General features: G+C 37.4%; 1 long non-coding RNA gene across 1 annotated transcript in view; it reads left to right on the top strand.

Moving 5' to 3' along the window:
• The window catches only part of LOC129525619 (uncharacterized), a 259057-nt gene extending 251707 nt beyond the window's left edge, over nucleotides 1–7350 (top strand). The window contains exon 4 of the long non-coding RNA XR_008670026.1: nucleotides 7146–7350. This is a non-coding gene — a long non-coding RNA (uncharacterized lncRNA). The remainder of the gene's footprint in view (nucleotides 1–7145) is intronic.
• Nucleotides 7351–21039: the final 13689 nt, after the last annotated feature.

Genomic DNA, 21039 nt, shown 5'->3' with positions numbered 1-21039 from the left:
TTTAGCAGTGCAATATTGGAAAAGTCACTTCACCTCTCTATGCCTCAGTTTCCCCAATTTTAAATTGAGAATAATAATGATCGCGACAAATTTGTAAGATGACATAAAACATGGGCATTAAGATATGAGATAACATCCAAACACCATAAAGTTTGACACTTGGGGGAGTAATTTTTAAAAAGCCCCTCCTTTTCATTTTAGGTTGCATTCATTTTCTATCTAGGCTGCAGCCTGGTGAGGGAATGGTGGTGGGGGCTAGGAACTGCAAGGAGTTGTTTCAGGGCCCTCGGGGTTTACCATTTGACAAATAATAGTTCTGTGATTATCCAGCCTGGCAAAGAGTCCAGGGTCCAGGCTGCAGGTAGGCAAATTAGAAAGCAGCAATCAAGTACTTGGTGTCTACTGTGGGTTATTTCATAGTTAACATGATTGGCTAGGTATCAGTGGATCTGGGCTCCAAGCCCAGTTCTTCCATGATCTTACAGTGTGCCTTTGGGTAAGCATCTATCTTAGACATTTATTTCTATGTCCAAAGAGGTAAAGTGAATCGTTCAATTTTACTCATCTGGTCAGGTCTAGATTTCAAACCTTGTCTTTCTGATTGTAAATCCTGGTATACTCCAGTCACAAACATTTTGAAGCCATGTATCCCTTTAAATCATTTTGAAGTTGAGTGCCTGCCTATTCAGTTTACCATCAAACTAACCCTGCCAACACTAATATCCTCCTCACATTGCTCAAATAATGGAGACAGTTTCTAGAGAATGTGTCTGATTTAAATAAGGAGATTCTTATTTTAAAAGTTCAGAAATCACCCCGAATATCTGTTATTTAGTTATTCTATCTTAAGACTTTTTTTAGCCTACAACATGTTTTACAGCCAAACCTGGAAGGAAGGTTCAAGAAAACAATGTGGACAATACAAGGAGGATAAAGAGGCTCTTTGGGGTTTATATGGTTTAGAGATAGACATAAATTTGAATTCATTTTCTCCATTTTCTTGCATCTTCTCATTTATTCTCCCTGCCCCCCACTCCAGCCTGTTAGTCTAGAACTGCTTAAACCTCTGTACACTCTGTCCCTTTTCTGTGGTCTGGAGTCGTAGGACCAGATTTTAAACCTCAATTCTGCCACTTACTAAATATGTAAGTTAAGGAAAGCCACTATACTTTTTGATCTTCAGTGATTTCATCTACAAAATGAGAATAATGCTAACTACTTCTGAATGCCTCTGCATTAAGTCAAACCTGGAGTTTACATTCCAGTTTCAGAAAAGTCATCTAATTTTCAATTATTCAGTCACTTCCTAGTTCTTAGTGCTTCTAAGCAATATGTAGACATCATTCTCAGTCCTCGTGCTTCTGACCTCTTGGGGAATTGTGAACAATCTTGAATTCAGAGATAATCCATTGTATGTGTTTGATAGTTAGTAAAACTGAATCTACTGAATTTGCCTGCCTTTTTGTGGCTCACTTGGGACGTAGTATAGTACGCAATATTTTGCTCAGAATGGGAAAAAATAATAGTTATTTCTGGATTGTGTCAGTATAGATGATAATTAAAATCTTTTGCTCAGTATCTTATATGTAAAATTTCTCCATAAAAAATATATATATATATATTCATTTTATTGTCTCTTGACGATATATTGTCAAGAGTATATTGTCTCTTGAAGTATATTGTCTCTTGAATGCTGTGATGTGTAATGACACCTCATGGTTGATCTACTGAGTTCATTTAGGCAGAATAAATTAATTAAAGTGAGTTTGGGGTGTGAGAACAGCAAATCCACAGTGAATTGAGATTTTTCTCTTTTAGTTCATTGTTGCATCATAGGTCATGAGGATAGAGCCCTCGTGTATGGGATTAGTGCTCTAAAAAGACCTCAGAACGTTCCATTTCTCCTTCTGCCATGTGAGCTGATAGCAAGAAGACAGCTCTCTATGAACCAGGAAATGAATCCTCACCAGACAGCAAATCTGCCAGACTCTTGATCTTGGACCTCCCAGGCTTCAGAACTTAAAAAAATAAATTTCTCTTGTTTATAAGCCACCTGGCCTATGGTGTTCTTTCATAGCAGCTCAAACTCATTAAAACACTCATTTTAGCTGTTTTGCTTTCAGCATTTGTATAAGTTCGCATAGAGCCCAGTTGGTCTCAGAACAAGGTGAGTATATCAAAGAAAATGGGTATTCAATAGGCTTTATGGTACCTGGGTTGGAGGGGAGGAAAGGATGCTTGATACTATATGGTACCGTGAAGTCAGACCATACTTCCATGTTCATGATGCCCTTATCTTTTGAAGTAGTAGTTCAAAGACGACCCTAGGAAACTGACCAGTCCTGCCACATTCAAGTAGGCTTCCTAGCTATTGCCAGATAAAGGACAGCCTGGGAAACAGGATCTCTTGCATCACGTCATAGAATTCATTCACAACCTATTTGTTTCCTTTATTTGTTTTATCTTAACTGGTTGAACAATGACGTTGAGAGATGGATGAAGGGCAAGAACTAGAAAGAGTATACAAATTGCTTTGGTAACTTCCAATCTCCTGAAGTTCAGTAATGGTAAAGAATTGATGTCTTGTTTTCTAATGAGTCATCAGAACAAATTCAGTAAGAGAGGGACAAATAGTAGAGGGGTAGAGCAGAGACTGCTTCAATTCAGGACCACCTGGGCACTGGTGTTACTCTGAAAAGTGTGTAGCAGGGGAAGCCTGAGAAATCCTTACAACACATCTCTACATTAAAGCTGGGGTAGCAGCAATGAGGACAGAAACTATTTGGCTTGCTGACTTTTAAGGTTTTTTTTTTTTTTTGCCTCTATAAGCTTGTAATCTGAAAGGTTTCCCACCAAGCATAATTTCAAGACAGAAATATTTATGAGGAATTTTAAACCTCCCCAAAGTCAATAACTTATCATATCTCCTCTCTCAAATTTAAATGCTCTGCAACATACACAGTGATTACTCATATCTATGGGGTAGGAGAGACAGTCTAGTGTGGCAACCATTTCACTTTGGTAAGATCTGACTTCTCATTTTGATTTTCCAAAGATTGGCTGCCATGCTACTTTGCACCCCATGCTAATTCTTAAAAAAATGTGAAATTATACATTTTGTTTCAAGGAAACTTATCATCTTATTCTTCCTTTGATATAGATTTATGTGTTACAGGGCTGCTGTCCAGAGTTTGGTGTTTTTCAGCCACATTCTAAACCATTGGTAGAATAAGGTTAAGTCCCTGTGCATGTGCCTGATCAATAAATCTATCTTCCAGATTTCTCTCAGAGATAGAAAAAGTTAATTTCCAATTCTATTTTAATAATTAGACTGCTATGCACTTATTAGTTTTTAACAAATCTAAGGGAAGTATCAAAGGATGGTTCTAAAAAAGTAGTATTGGGCATTAAGTCCAAAGTATAAGATGTAGTAAAGTTAAAGATGAGAAAGTCAGTAACAAGGTCACCACTCAGGGATTGAAAAACAGTGTGGGATAATACTGATATGGTTTGGCTGTGTCCCCACCCAAATCTCATCTTGAATTGTAGTTCCCATAATTCCCAAGTGTCATGGGGGTGACCTGGTAGGAGATAATTGAATCATGGGGACAGACTTTTCCTGTGCTTTTCTCATGATAGTGAATAAGTCTCATGAGATCTGATGCTTTTATGAAAGGCAGGTCCCCTGCACATGTCCTCTTTCCCACCACCATGTAAGATGTGCCTTTGCCTCTCCTTCACCTTCTGCTATGATTGTGAGACCTCCCCAGCCATGTGGAACTACGAGTCCATTAAACCTCTTTCCTTTATAAATTACCCAGTCTCAGATACATCTTTATTAGCAGCATGAGAACAGACTAACACATATACTATGATTAGAAAGAGTTGAGCAAATCCTAGGATTCAGTCTGAAATGTCGAAGGAATGTTGGAGTCCTGTCTTGTGGGATTTCACCAAGGGAGGCTTCATGACTATGAAGACCTGGACAAGGATGGAGACAGACATGGACCTCCTCCTTTCCACAAATGTGGAAGAAAGAGTTTTGGAAAGACTCATTGTTCCAAAGTCCAGTTACCAATAGTCTGATCATTACAAAAGTCTCTTCAAAGTCCCTTGTCTTAAAGGCAGCACAGAAGCCTGGATCATAGCTGTCATTCATCCAGAAAAACAGCTTTGGTAGAACTCTCATTAGCAGTTCAGGTGCCTCTCATCAGATCAAATTGGCTTCTAGTCATCCCTTGCCTTGTGTTCTAGCCCTAGTGACCAGGCTTCTCCCTGGTTTCAGGGAACAACATACCATTTTGTACCTTATGTATGAATTGAGGCCTAATTTTATTTCTTAGTTCCAAACATGTTCTGACAAGGCTGAAGCCTGGTGTTGCCAATTCCATTCCTTTCCAAGGTGAAGATTCTTTACCTCACTAGCTGATATGTTTTTGATCTGTGTCCTTGCCCAAATCTCATGTTAAATTGTAATCTCTAATGTTGGAGGAGGGGCCTGGTGGGAGGTGATTGGATCATGGAGGTGGATTTCTCAGGAATGGTTTAGCCCCATTCCCTTGGTGCTGTTGTCATGGTAGTGAGTGAGTTCTTGCAAGATCTGGTTGTTTAAAAGTGTGTGGCTCCTCTCCTCTCACTGTCTTGCTCCTGCTCTGGCCATGTGATGTATTTGCTCCCCCTTCACCTCCCACCATGATTGTAAGTTTCCTGAGGCCTCCTCAGAAGCCAAGCAGATGCCAGCATCATGCTTCCTGCATAGCCTGCAGAACCATTAGCCAACTATACCTCTTTTCATTATATTACAAGTCTCAGGTATTTCTTTATAGCAATGCAAGAATGGACTAATACACTACCACTTCTAACTCAGTTTGGACTCATGATTTGTTCTCAGAAGTCTCTCTGTTGCTTTATAGAATCTTCACCATACTGCCTCTGTGACTCCCCACTGCCATGCTCAATCCACTTGTAGAGAAAGTGTCTTATTTTTCTAGTTCCAGCAATGCCATCCAAAGGTTTTCCTAGGTGGAATCCCTGACAGATAGCTCCCTCTTCCTTTCTCCTATAGTACTACCTGGGAGGGTGATCATTATTTGCTTTCCTTGGAACACAGAAGTTGGAGGAGAATTCCCAGTGTAATTTGCCTCATACCTTAAGTCCAGATGGCTTTCAGCACTGTTTCAGAAGTAGTCTCTAGAAGCAAAAGTCAAGAAGTACGACATCCTTTGTATTAGCCTGGTTTCTCCAGAGAAATAGAACCAATAGAATGTATATGTATATTCCCTCTCTCTCTTTCTCTCTCTCTCTATATATATATACACACATATACATACATATGTGTATATATATACTATATATATATGTGTTTCATACATATATACATAATGTATATGTACATATATATATACACATCTGTATCTCATCCAAAACACTTTCACAGAAACACCTAGAATAATGCTTAACCAATATCTGGGTTCTCTGTGGCTCAGTCAAGTTGACACATAAAATTAATTATCACATCCTTCCTCTATTATTCCAGAGGCTGAAAAATACACAGTGCACTGCTGCAGTCACTAAATTCAGGGTCATTAACATGAATATTATTTTCCAGGAAGGAACTTTAAATGCTTAGCCTTGAAGAAGAGGCAGCTTAAAGAGAAGAGGTCTTTCTATCACCCTTTCATTGGTTTTGGTCTGCATTTCCTTTAGCTGTATTCCCTGAGCACCCACCTACCTGTCTTATCATACCCTTTCCTTACCCATCCCACAGCCTCCACCCTCGCCCTGTCCATGCCTCAGGTTTGCCACAGGGCTGGGTTGCTTCCTTACTCTTTGCTGAAAACAAATTCATAATACATTATAATAGTTACAACAACAGCTGTCTTCTCTTGCATGCTTATTGTATGCAATATTTTACATATATTAGCATGTTAAATCCTCATAACAACCCTGTGAGGAATGATGATGCCTATTTTGCAGATACTGTGAGAGAAAAACAAAAGAATTAATGAACTTGCTCAAGGCCACACAGCCATGAAATGGTAAAACCACAATTCAGACCCACATATGTCTGACGCCAGAGTCTGTGCACAACATAGTTACACACTGTGCTCCCTGCCCCGCAACCTCTCCAAATTATTTCACCAAACGCTGAGTAGCTGGCTCAAATGGAAAATTTTATCTCTGATTCAGTCTGGTAGCTCAACACAGATCCGAACTCAGTGATCTTTTCCAAGCGTTGGCATAAACAGAAGGATTGAAAATCCTATGTGACTTCTCTGTGAGCAATTAAGGGGATGCATTCTGTAGCATGCCATTCAGCATTCACTATTCATCATCACAAACTTTCAGACACGCTGAAGGTCACGATTGAAAACAGTTATTTTAAGAGATGGCATTGTTCTCAAAAACCACAGTAGGACCATTGCAAAATGATTTTAACTCAGATCTATATTCAGAGATGAATTCTTCTTTCAGCTCAAATGACGCAGGTTTGTTAGTTGGGGTGTGAGTAGGAGGTGGGGAGATAAAAAAGCAGGGGACAAGTATTCATTCTTATCCATCTCTTGCTCACCTTCTGATAGTTATTTATTTCCCCTGTACTTTTCAAACTCTTTCAAATTCTTTGCCTCAACCTAGCATCTCCATTTCATTTAATTTGTCATAGGAATATTTTTCAATAAGGGGAAATCTTTAAAGAAAATTGAAAAATATAAGACATCTGCATAATAAAATCTTTTGCAAAAGATGCAAGATTTTCTTTAGGTCATGCTTTCCTCTAATTTTTTTTCCTCCAGAATTATTGCAGGGAATATGCTAAAAGCCTGCCCACCTTTCTCCTAGGATTTTGCTTTACTTTCAAACACTCTCTCTATTGTCACAATGTATTGCCATTGAAGATTTCAAGATTTGAGAAGACAAGGTATGAGAGGGAGAAGCTACAATATATGCAGATGACAGATGAGATAGGGTTGTAGATGGAATGATTGGTCTTAATCCTTTGCTTCTCTGAGGTAATAGTATAGATTAACCCTCTTGCTCTTTCTATGCAGTGCATTTTCCACCTCTTGCCTTTGGGCCTGCCCATGTGACTTGTTTAGCCAGTTGAATTTTAGCAAATATGTCATAAGCATTGTCTTTTTGCACAGGTGTCATCACCATGAGAAGGACATACCACCCCAGAATAAGGAGAGGCAAATGGATTAGACTTGAAATGAACCCAGAGCCTGGATTCAAGCACAGCTAAACCCAGCTTGGATCTCGTAATTCCCAGTCCTGTGCAGAAGAACCGTGAGACCTACAATATATTTCAATACCTTCTTTCAATAAATAAATGCTCAATTTTGTAAGACACTGAGGTTGAAGGTTGTTTGCTACACCACATTTTGGTGAAAATAGTTGGCAGTGACACCAACCAAATCAAGAATAATCCCACAACACAGAGCTAGAGTACATGCAACTTCGGCATCTACTAGTATTCACTAAGTGCCAACATTGTGCTGGCAGCTTTGCACGTTCTCTCATTTCAATTTTACAACAACAATAAGAGGTAAGCATTATGCACTCAATTTAAGTTTCAAAAAGATTAAATGACTTTATGAAGGCTCCATGGTTAGTAAGTTATAGAGCAAAGCCTGAATCTGAGATTTTTCTATTAGACTTGCTATGCTTTGGAAAAACATTTTTTTTTCTTTTTCAATTTAGTCCTTTAAAGTTGAATTTGTGCATACTTTAAAAACAGGATAGACAAAAGTAGTAGCCATACTTTACCATCTACTGCATTTTGGGTTTATATCATATTCAAATATTTCTCTATTTTTTTTTCAGTGCTCATGTTCACTCTTGTAGATAAGGATAGCTGAGATTACTCTGGCCATTTTACAGATTAGGAGACTGGGACTCACGAATTTGGTCTTAATCTTCCCCTTACCTTTGTCAAACTTTAGACAGATTTTTTTCCTGACTTTAGGCCCCTGACCTCCTTCTTCTTAGATCATTTGCTTTAAAGAACTTGTGCTTGTGAATAATGTATCTCTCCCCTTTACATGGAAATCTTCTCAGACTCTTTTGCCAGTTTTACAACCCAGTCATCTCTTTCTCAAGGATCTGAGAGCCATTTTTTTTCAAATATAATCATCAAAAAAGACAGTGCCTGTATCTACCAGTCTCTGTGGGAGAGTAGGAATCTAACTTCCATAAGCAGCAATGAGCAAACCTAGATGGTTACATCACATTGAACAACCTTCCCCTAAAATCCATAGTGCTTTTCCTCGAGCTCTTGACCTCTAATGCAATAGTCTTCAATAATGTCTTCCTTGCATGTTTAGCTATCCAGTGCATTTTCTCTTTGGCATGAATAAAAGAATTATTCATTCAAGAAGACTCAGTAAATGATTATCAGGGTGTAGACACAAATTTAGTCACTGGCTTCAAATCTATCTTCTATTGCTTCTTTCGGTTATGCTCATTTGTTATTGATATTTATGGCTCTTTTTCATTTTTTCTCTAGTCTAACCTTTAGAAGGTTTTGTTTGTGTTTACTTGGCTGATGAGACTGTACCAAGGAACCTCAGACTTTCCGTTGTACAAGGGAGGCTTGGCCTCGGGCCCTTAGAGACTGTTGGAAATCTCAGAGCATTGCTTTTTTGACACTATGGAAAATGAACCAAAACGTTTTATTTGAAACAGTTGCATGGGCTTCCAGATATTTTTAATTAAACATGCACTGTCTGAAGCCTCAGCCTTTGGCCAGCCATTTATCATTAAGTTATCTGCAGCTGTTGCAGCTGTCACTAGAATAAAACTTTCTCCTTTTATCCACATGATGGCAGTATAAGTTAATGTTAAACCTCAGCACACACAGCCTTCAGAATGAGTGGGGTTTTGTTCAGAATTGGCCACTCGATTCTCTCCCCATGTACCCGCAGCCTCCTGTAACTCAGCTCTAAATATTTCTCACTTCCCCCTTTTTAATCTTAAACAAAGCCAGCCTCTTCAGTTCAAAAAGGAAGTCTATGAATGAAAAATCCATATGATACAACAGTTTCATTATAAAAGACCCCCAGACAGAGGAGGCCAGAGTCCAGCTGCCCACAAAACCACATGCGACTAACTCTTGGTTCGGGGCTGCTGAGTAGTTGTCTATAAATAGCAGTGGTTGGTTACCCATTGTCAGCAACCTTGACCTAATCACTGTTAATCAATAAAGTCATTGAAGTATAATAGCCTCATTGGCAGTGAATTGGCTCAGGTTCAACATACAAGAAAATAGTTTTCATGAGTACTGGGATGGTAATTATTTAATCAGAGCATGGAGCCTTAAACAGATCCAGTAAGAAGAAATAAGTACAAAATCATGCTTGATACATCTTTTCTATACTTTCAGAAAAATAAAGGAGACAAAATCTTTCTGAAATTTGAAAACTTGGGTATTGCTTACAGACTTTAATTAGGAAGCAAAAAGCAAGGATACTTCTTTAACAAATATTTGGAATAGCATTCCTACTTTATAAAGGGAGGGCAGATTTTCAAAAAGTGACTTTTATTTCTCATATCTTTAAATATTAGATTATCTAAAGTACACATAAATTGGCTGGGTGCAGTGGCTCATGCCTGTAATCTCAGCATTTTGGGAGGCCAAGGTGGGAGGATCACTTGAGGTGAGGAGTTCGATACCAGCTTGGCCAACATGGTGAAACCTCATGTCTACTAATAATACAAAAATTAGCCAGGTGTGATGGTGTGCGCCTGTAGTCCCAGTTACTCAGGAGGCTGAGGCCAGAGGATCGCTTGAACCAGGGAGGCAGAGGTTGCAGTGAGCCGAGATCTCACCACTGCACTCCACCCCAGGTGATAGAATGAGACTCCATCTCAATTAAATAATAATAAAGTACACATAAGTATTATATCCTTCTGGGGAAAACATTTACTCTGTATTTAAGCTTTTTAAATTATCATAGTAATATGACTTCCAAAATTGGTAACTAATCAAGGCAAAGGTATAACTACAAACTTTTCCTTTTTAGTCGTTTTTTCTACTATTCCCAAAAGTAGAGACATCTTCTTCACTAATATTCCTTATCCTTTAGTTCCTTTTTTGAAGTCGTATTATAAATAATTTAAAAGCCAATGCTATCTCTTGTTCCTCTTCATCTCCCACAGTGCTTAGCACAGGTTTTGACACTGCTTCCTCTCTAAATGAACATTGGTTAAATCCTTGCTTAACCAACATAGCATGAAAGCAAGTTACCTGTAATCTTCACCTAAGTGAAGGCCTAACATTTCCATGTCTAAAATTTTAACAAGGCCATGCTGAATATCAACAGTCTGCAAAATCTCTACCCGGATGTCCTCAACAAAATCTTCAAAAAAAAAAAATAAATTCTTGGAAAGAATTTCCCTAAGATTACTATTGAAAGACCTAGAAATGGACAGAAAATACGATAAACTTTAGCCTTTCTTTCAGAAAATAGAGGAAAACCATTATGATATTACATGATAGAAACAATTTTCCTAATATTATTTTCCAAATTTCAAATGTGTGTGTTTGTAGGCTTGAGAAAAATGATGTATTTTTGAATGCAACTGGAGAGGTTTAACAAAGAAAGCCTTTTCTGGTCCCCATGGGGGGAAATCAGCTTTAGACTGTTAGCACACACATCTGAAAGTTCAATGAACTTCAGTTAGTTGCTATGCCAACCAGCAGAAGACCTGTCCAGATATGAATTGATAACACAAATAAAATCTCCCCAAAGATGATGCTTGTTTGGCTTAAGGGCATAGTCTTTGTAACAAACCTTGACAAATCACAAGTCTGTTGGTTTGGAGGATTTATTTGGACCACTATCCAAATGTCCTTAGTGCGCTATTAAAGTACCTTAATTTTTTTTTTCCATAGGAAATTGAGCAGTTGCTTCCAGGGGGATGTAGACTTTACTCTTTTTATGTGTATTTTTATCTTTTCCTTTCCTAAGTATAAAAGTAGCAGATACAGAGAGAATTATTCATAGTTTCTGATTATAAGAAAGAAAGGGTGATTAGACTAGAACCGTAAACCTTGGGAGATGTTTTAGATTCCACTCTCACATTGTGATATGAAGTTGGGCAATTAATCTTTGTTTCTTAATGTCACATCTCTCACTCCCTGCCATAGGCAGAGTCTCTAAGCTGTCTGTATAAAAAGCCCTTGATGAATGTATTTGGAAGAATTTCTTTGTAGGTTTTGCTTTGCTCTTCTGTTTGCTCTATATCCTCAGAGTGAACTAATTTGGATAATATAATAGTTTACACCAACATCTAAGGGATTGGAGAAGATAAAAAATGCTAATATAGTTTTTCCGTGTATCATTCCATTATTGCCACCTTGAAAAAGTTTGGTTGTCACACCCCTCTTCAGGAATCTGGAGTGTGTCTATTCTAAGAAATAGAAAAGAGTGTACAAAAACATGTTGGGAATGTTAATGATAGATATTATTTGTGTGTTCTGAATATGCACTGTAATACATATGCCAAACAACACCAACCTATGAAATAGAGTCACCAATATTGTATTGTTTGCTTTGTATACTATGACCTAGACTCACTTGTATAATTCTTCCTTTAACTTCCGGATCTCCACTGTACATCAGCTAATTTTTCCTTTCACCTCTTTGAGACAGTCTCCTCTTTGTTGAAGCCAACAAGGAGATCCAACAAGGTGTGGAGCAGATATTATAAATAGCAGTGATTTTAAATTAGATTCCTTTTTTTTTAGTTCAGATTAGGGAACAGTTTCTTGCCAATGGGCATAAGGACTATAATTGTAAATTCTTGGAGAAAGAAAATTGATCATCTAAAATATTCTTGATGAAATTCACCTTCAGTCAATGAACATTAAAAAACGACAAGGTAAAAGTGGACGTACAGTTCTCAGTGATTTTATTTTATTCTGAAACTTTCCTACACTTTGTTGGTAGATCAGTAACAAAGGTGTACCTATCCTTAATCGAATTAGTCTGTTTATTCTGATTGTCAAAGTGGGCCTTATCTCCTATGGGAAAACCGTAGGACTATTTATCTTTGATTCTTATCTCCCAGAAAGAAAAACAAATCTCTTCAGCCTGAAGCGAATTGATTCTAGACTTACATTACAAGGAAAGCCCAGTACTAAGAGATATAGAACTTTCCACTTTTCTGTTTTTGAGTAGTAGTTTAGATTCAAGAACTCATTTGGAGCTGAAACAAAGAAATATCTAAATTAGGAAAATATTCATAGGGTTACATATTCCTGTAGGTAAATTGATAAAAGCCATGACTTAGAACATCTGCAAGTTGGTGAAAATTCCTAACCTGCCTTCTCTCTGCTATATATCAACCATCTTTGAGCTATTGAAGGGGAGAATTCTGAATTAAAGGATATAGTTCAAAAATGCTACTCAATAAATATTTGTAATTGTTTGTGATAAGTGATACATTAAGTATCAATACAATTGTCTGTTTTGTAATTGTGGAAGGGGTTGGTGGGAAGCATGACGGTGGTCCTGGGAACAGTGGCAACAGCCAGGGCAATGGGGACCTGAATGTCATGCTGCTAGAAGTGCTGAAAAATTTAGCTGTGCACAGACACTCCTCATGGAGTATGGGTGTTTTACACCATTCCCAATATCTCATGGACTGATATTACAAAACAAATTCTATAATCAAGTGTTATCCTGAAAAGAACAATGCACACTCTTTTATTCATATCATAACTACACTGCACCGAACCCAGTGGAATATATCAGTGAGGGGCAAACCAATAATTTTGTAGAAAATAGTAATTTGAGGCTGGAATGGAACAATCTGGATGATGAACAGAAACTTCTGAGCATCTGGTGACCATGTAAGAGGGAGCTAAAGAGTCAGCAATGATAGTAATACCTGCTTTGGTTTTCAACATGCTCTATGCTGGCTCCCAGTTTCTGCTGAGGTGGTGCCGGTATCTGCTATGGAAATTTATGAGGAAGGACAGAAGAGGTGCTGTTCTCTCACCTTCACATTAATCAAAGTAGCTCTATTTTTACCTGTCTTATACATTGAGTTTCTAAGAAGGATCTCTTTTGAAGAACCAGATCTATTCTAAAAAATAAAAGATTACCTGCCATAAAATCCTATTGCTCATTGAGAAGCCCAGAAAGAGTGTTTCGGCTTTGTCTTTGAGTCAGTAAAACAATAAAAGGTGAACATCTATGCCTTAATTTTCCACAGCAATAGCTTACAAAGTGCAGTCGCTCAGCCAACAGTATCAGTATCTCCTTGGAAGTTTTTATAAATGCAAATTCTTGAACATTACTCCAGACCTATCTAAAGCAGAAATGCCAATAAAGCCCAGCAATCTGCATTTTAACAGGTTTTTAGTTGATTCTGATGCATGCTCAAGTTTGAGAACAAGTGTCCTAGAGCTTAATTTAGTTTACCAAGTAAAGAAATGAGGTGGTATGAATAGAAAGTCACTGTCAGTGCAGTAGTGCACTTTCTAAGGAAAACCTCTTCCGAGTATTATATCTTAGCTCCAGTCTAAATCATCATAGAGAAAATTGGTTTTCAGTTTTAGAGAAAGGAAAAAATGCCTCCAGTCCTTCTATTCCTCCAGCCCCATAAATATCAGTCAAAATAAAGCACTACCTTAACAACTTAAAACTGTTGAATAATGCTTTGAAACTCTATCTCGGCCCCAAGCTGCTTATTTGAAAATAGGTGGAGCTAATTAAGAGACAATGGTAAAGTCACTGACGTTACAATTTGCAGTGGTTAAACGCAGTCTTGTATTTTGTTTCTAATAGATTCACTAAAATAACTGTTGCTCATAAATTCCATTCCAACTAGATCACCAGGTGATACACATGTAGGAACAGTGCTAGAAGAAACTGCAGTCACAGGGAATGAGGCAGGATCATAGGTTGTCAGTTTCCTTCCCAGAACCAGGGCATTTGCCATATCAGTTACCTTCCTGAAATCATGACCCATGTGGGTGAGACTATGCTAGATTACACTGGAGTTACATTTGGACTTTTCCTCAATTCTCAGCCCTGGCTCTTCTCATTTCAATGATGTTATGCCACTAGATGGCTCCAGAGTGTCTACCTGCACATGAAAGTCCAGAGATTTGAAAATTGGAGTGCACTTTGTAAGCTTTCCGCAGCCATGGTCCTCTGCAATTGAATTCCACTCAACCAGAGGTGATGTCTCATTTTCTCTCCTCCATCTTTCAAGAGTGATGGTGTCTCCAACAGAAAACATGAACGCCTCAGACCAATAAAGCACGTGTCTTCTCCACATTCCAAACTTTAAAGTCTAGCTTTGAGCAGATGATGTATGAATGCTGAAAGTGGGAATAAACATTCTGTCCTTAAATTTTATAGCATTTCATAACTTAGGTGGTTGTGGGTTATTAGAAAATGTAACAGCACAAAATGGACCAAAGATTTCCCATGCTCAAGCCTTGCTTAATCAGAGAAGCTAAGAGATAAGTTATTAAGCCTGACCTGCCTTTTTTATATTCTGTTCTGGTGGTGTTGGTTAGTGTGGAAACTCAATTTTTGTTTGTTTTAGTTTTTCTAAGTGTAAAAGTATTTTTTTAAAAGTTTGTGATATGAACTCAGTTTCTTCTAGGCTTAGCTTTCGTTTCTAAATTAATCCAATTTGACAACAGCTTCTAAAATGAGCAATCACGCTTACCAAACTCTCCCATTGTGATAATGAATTGTTTCTGGGATGGATACTTGAAGTAAGTGGAAAGCAACCATAGACTGAAATTACCCATCCAGAGGCCTGAGAGAACATGGATCAGGAGACAAAAAGCCTGAATCCAGAAGGAAGAGGGCTCTAGGGTTGAAAAGGCACCCCGTGTCAAAGTAGGAGCTTCACTTTGGCAAACCAAAGCCATAAAGAATTTGAAGTTTGGGGATACTAATTTTATGAATAAGCAGAGGAATTCAGTCTGCAGAGAGAAGAATGGAATGTGTACAAAGAAAATATCATATGCGAGAAAAAAATTTAGACTCAGAAAGATACACAGTATAGGTATCTGAAAAGCTTCCAGTTCCTACGTGCACTGCTTATACTTCCTTCAACCAAATGCCACATGTGGTTTTCTGAGACTTTACAGCCACTCTTTCCCCATCTTTTTACATTTTCCTTGAGCTGACTGTCAAAGATTCCCGAACAGTCCTTTGTTCTCAATGAACTAAAATTTAGAAGGCATCTTTTATTGTGAGTCAACTCAAAATACTAAATTCCTTATAGTTGAGTTTATGAAATAGGGGAAACTGTCTCTGTGTCTTTGGTCCCGATAGTTTTTTGGTTCTTTGTCACCACTATCTCCTGACAGAATGATGGTATTGGCCTCTGACCTGGTTCTTTGCTACTCTCCACCCTCCCATAAGAGTACCATTTTTTTTTTTTTTTTTTTTTGAGACAGAGTCTTACTCTGTTGCCCAGGCTGGAGTGCAGTGCCGCGATCTCGGCTCACTGCAAGCTCCGCCTCTCCGGTTCACGCCATTCTCCTGCCTCAGCCTCCCGAGTAGCTGGGACTACAGGCGCCCGCCAACACACCCGGCTAATTTTTTGTATTTTTAGTAGAGACGGGGTTTCGCCATGTTAGCCAGGATGGTCTCGATCTCCTGACCTTGTGATCCACCCACCTCGGCTTCCCAAAATGCTGGGATTACAGGCGTGAGCCACCGTGCCTGGCCGAAGAGTACAATTTTTAAAACAGAAATCTATTTTTTCCACTCCTTGATTTAAACCATCTTTCCTATAAGAAAAAATAAAGTAAAAGCCTTACAACGGCTTTCGGGTTTTTGGCCTGGGTCCTGTCCATCTCTCCAATCTCATCTTAGAGTCCTATTTCTTCTCTTCATTCTCTGTGCTCTAGCCACCCTGGCCTTTCAAGTTCTAGGGCAGACCATTTTCTTTCCAACTTCAGAATCTTTGAACACACTCTCCCTTCCTGTTAACTCCTTCGCCCTTCATCTTTTACTTCAAATGCTACTTCCTTAGGGAAGAAATTCATAAACCCCTACAATAAAAAGACTTCATTTTAGCACAGTTTCCTGCATAACACTTATCTCATTTTGAAGAATTTATTCACATTCACTTGTGTCTTGTCACCTATTCTCCCACCAGACTGCAAAATCTGTAAAACCCGCTACTTTTTAGTGTTTTTGCTCACAGTTGCGTGCCCAGTTTCAGGAAGCTCACTATATCTTAGTTGAATGAATGAATGAATGAATGATTCTATGAGTACTTGAGAAGTTCTGAGCCCTGTAGCATATTCTGTGGGAATTTTTTTGTGGTTGTTCTGCTTGATATTTTAATTTCCTTTCATTATGATGCATACTTATTCTTTTTTTGTGAATGTATGGCTGGTACAATGTGTCTAGTTTGCATTGTACAGTTTTTGGAAAGCCTTACATTTTGGAAGTAAATATATTTAAGAAACACATTCAATTTGAATAATGTTTCATTATAATCAAGAATCTCAGAGATATATTCATTTTTGTGAATTGGAGAACATTTTTACCTGAAGGTTGGCATGAGGATGAATACATGACAAGATTAGAATTGGAGGGTGTAGGCAGAGACAATGGGAATTCTAGGCTATTCCAAGGCTTTGAGGATACTTGGTCCTTATTAAGTGAATTTAAGTTTGCTTGGTATTTTTTCAGCAACTACTACAAAAAAAATCTGATCACTTGAATAACTTCAAAGCACATGAAAGTAAAATAGGCATTGCTGGTCATTTTAAATAATTTAAAAAGTATTTCCACAACTTTTCTTTCAGGATGTGAAAAACCAAGAAAACATGTTCAATCATAGCTTGAAAAAATATAGACAGGTAGAAAGAATCCTCTTTGCTGTTATTGAACTATCTTTGCTGAGTTGAACTTATACTTCACCAAGAAAGTATTCTGAATTTATTATTTTCCATATTGTTTTCCTTTGATTCCAGTTTGATCTGTGAATACATTTTTAAAAATAATCATCAGCAAAAATAATAGGCATATGGATACTTACTTCCCCATCATCTTCAATTTCCACATTTCATCAAATAATTTTCCCTCTATTACATCCTTTAATGTGTTTTTTGGCATTCTAAAAACCCAATGCAATTTCTGAGCTTATAGTATTGCTGTATGTCTATAAGTATTGCTGGATGTTTTCTCATATTTTGGGAAATTTTTCTACTTTGATTTAATTGGGCAAGTTACATGTTCACTTTCTACTTTCCCTTTGAGGGTATTTGGCATTTATAATGCTGAGTTGAACCTTATGATATCATATCTAGCTGCCAATATTTAACCATTTGCCCTACAGAAATGGCAATTTCATGTGGAACATCCACATATAAAAATAGCTAACATTTATTAGTTGTTATATTTCAAATACTTATCTACTTACTTTTCACACATTATTTTATTTAAACTTCTCATTTTATAATCTAAAATGTTCAATATAAGAGAAATTAAAATAAATTACCGGCCAGGCGTGGTGGTTCACACCTGTAATCCCAGCACTTTGGGAGGCTGAGGCGGGTGGATCACGAGGTCAGGAGTTCGAGACCAGCCTGACCAATATGGTGAAACCCTGTCTCTACTAAAAATACCAAAATTAGCCGGGGGTGGCAGTGCTCGCCTGTAATCCCAGCTACTCAGGAGGCTGAAGCAGGAGAATTGCTTGAACCCAGGAGACGGAGGTTGCAGTGAGCTGAGATTGCACCACTGCACTCCAGCCTGGATGACAGATCGAGACTCCATCTCATAAAAAAAAAAAAAATTTACCCTAATAAAATCACTATTAGGTAGGGAAGCTGGGTTGTAAACCTAGGTCTGCATCACTCCAAAATCTAAGGTGTTCAGCACTACAGTGTCTCTTAAGGGTGATATCTTATTTACTTTTTTCTTATCATTTTTTGAAGATCATTACTGAATATTCCTTTTCAAAGAAAGCTATTATTAATTCAAATAAAAGTGATAATTTCTCCATGGTTCACATACAAAATTCCAAATATATTTTCCAGAAGCTATACTTTGACAAATATCAAGGTGTTTTCAAACATTTGAAAAATAATCTTTTTGCTTTTTATTGGAATAGTTTGCCATTTTGTAGATAAAAATTTTCATGTGTTCCTAAAGCAATTTTTTCTTAGAAACAGTGGCCTGAAGCCTCTAGAAATAGGGCTTAATACCTAATAACTAAAAATATTTTGACTCTTCTTAGTTTGCATTAAAGGAAAATATAAATGTGTAGGGAAAATAACCATTCATGCCAGATCACTTGCCCTCACAAATCATCCTATAAATAAATCTGCGTTCTCTGTCTGCTACAAGTTTTTTAGAAGTGTTTAAAAGTCATTTTTAATTACTGAGAATGGGGTCTACGTGCAGCTTTAATAAAATTCCTTTTTAAAATGTGGAAACTATAAGTTCAAAACCCAAATCAAATGTACTTTGTGAGCTTTGTAATATGAGATTGTATAGCCATCTGGCCCCCAGGCCATCTCTGCATATAAAACATAAATAACATTTTTAATTTAAGTAATAGATAAATCTGTTTCAAGTGCCTCAGCATCCATGCCCAACATTGTCTGCCAATCTGTTGATCCTAAATAATATTTTCAAGCTGTGGTAAGATTATTGGTGTTCTGAAGCAATCTGGAAATACCAAGTTCTTATGCCAGGAAATGGGTCAAAATGTAATCTCTTCATGTTACTGTTTTGATTTCAGAAATAGCTCTGTCCTTCACAACACTGGGAGCCTGTATATTTTATTCTTCTCCTGGATTTGATTACAGCTGCCATTCTGCTGTTGCAGTGTAAACTTTATTAAATATCTACTTTTAATTAACCTCCTTGGCACTAGAACCTCTTGCCAACATCAGTCCGTTTTTGGTTTCTCACAACAGTTGCAGTTTTCTCCTTAAATAGTCATTCTGTAATATGCTGTCCTCACATAATTATCACAAAATAGTCCTGTACTTGTTCAGCCAAGAGAGACTAGACAGCATGAACTTTAGAGACAGAGATGTCTGTGTTTGGGTCTTAGCTCTGACGCATGGACCTATGTGACTCTGGGCAAGTTCCTTTCTATTTTCTGACGTCCTCATTGGTGGAATGGAGATTTCATGGGTTGTCAGGGCTCCTCACTGGATAAGCAACATCAAGTGCCTTCAGTACCCAGAACACAGTTACATGCTCTGAAGGCTAATTCATTCCCTTTCTGTTCAGGGGGATACATAAATCACATAAAGAAATGGAAGGGACAATGCTTTTCTTTTGTTCTCTTATTCTCTCAGTTTTATCATTTTATCTTTCATTTTGGAAGAAGCTGATATTTTTTTCTCTTTTCTTTTTTTTTTTTTTTTTTTTGCTTCAGTCTCCCGAGTAGCTGGGATTACAAGTGTGTGCCACCATGTCTAGCTAATTTTTGTATTTTTAGTAGGCATGAGGATTTGCTGTGTTGGCCAGCCTGGTCTCGAACTCCTGTCCTCAAGTGATCCACCTGTTCTGGCCTCCCAAAATGGTGAGGTTACAGGCGTGAGCCACTGTGCCTAGCCTAAAATGTTTAATTGACAAAAATAATTCTATCTATTTGTGGAGTACAATGTGACATTTTAAACATTTTAATATATGCACATACTATAGAAAGATTAAATAAAGCTAACTAGCATATTCATCATCTCATCTACCTTGTGAGATTATTTAAATGCATGCTTTTCACATTTTGAAATATATAATACAATATTAACTATGATCATGTTGTACAATAGATCACTAAAACTTATTTATTCTAAATGAAATTTGTACCCATTCACCATTATCTCCCCTTTCCCCATCACCTCTCACCCAAACCTCTTTTAACCACTATTTCACTCTGCTTGTATGAGTTCAAATTTTTAGATTCTACAAAAGAGTGAGATCATGCAGTGTTTGTTTCTTTGTGCCTGGCTTATGTCACTTAGTGTAATGCCCTCCAGGTTCATCTATGTTATTGCAAATAATAGACTTTACTTCTTTATAAAAGCTGTATAGTATTCCATTGCATATGGAATATGTGGTGGATATATTGCATATATTCCAGAGGCAATGGAAGACTACACAGCATTTATAAAGAAGTAATATCTATTACTATAATATAGACATTATAACATAGACTAAATTAATATATATTAATAGTACACACACCACATTTTCTTTATCCATTCATCTCTTGACGGACACTTAGGGTGTTTCCGTATCTTCGCTATTGTGAAGAATGCTGAAATTAACTTGGGAGTGTAGATAGCTCTTCAACATATTGATTTTAATTTTTTTTGAATATATACCCATGCACGGGATTGCTGGATTATATGATGATTCTATTTCTAGCGTTTTGAGGAAATTTCATATTTTTTTCCAAAATGGCTGTACTAATTTATATTCCTTCCAACAATGGACCAGAGTTCCCTTTTCTCCACATTCTTGCCAACACTTGTTAACTTTCATCTTTTTAATTCTTGCCATTTTATATCACTGATTGTTTCATTTGAGAATCGTACAAAATCAAGTTTGCCTTATTCTACTTTTTTAAAGATGCAGAAATGCATTTTTCTCAGATCATTCTCATTTAACAGTGGGATAAGCATGTGCATTTGCTCTGTAAGTAGCTCTTTCATTTGACATCTGAAAGCATTTGTGGTTTTCTTTTTGGCTTCTCTCTTCATGATGCTGGTGGGGATGAAAAGTCAGGATCCAGAGTTGAGCAAGGACCACAGGCATGTGGATGAGGAGAATTAACTATCTTGTCCAAGCAGCAAAATAAATCAATATTCTTTTACCCACCTATTTTTTTCCCTTTTAATAATTAGCATAACAAAGTCTCTGGCCAATACCATGCTTGCGTGATATATTTATGTCCATGATACCAGATGTGACTGACTTTTTTTTCATCTATTCGTGAATTCAAAGAATATTGTTGGCCAGGTCTTGTGCTAAGCAAATGGGAAACAATAAAAAGTTAATCCAATTTGAATCCTTGTTTCCAAGG

The sequence above is a fragment of the Gorilla gorilla genome, chromosome 9 (genome assembly GCF_029281585.2).
Source record: "Gorilla gorilla gorilla isolate KB3781 chromosome 9, NHGRI_mGorGor1-v2.1_pri, whole genome shotgun sequence".
NCBI classification, from domain to species: Eukaryota; Metazoa; Chordata; class Mammalia; order Primates; family Hominidae; genus Gorilla; species Gorilla gorilla.
This window is presented reverse-complemented; position numbering and strand designations above follow the sequence as displayed.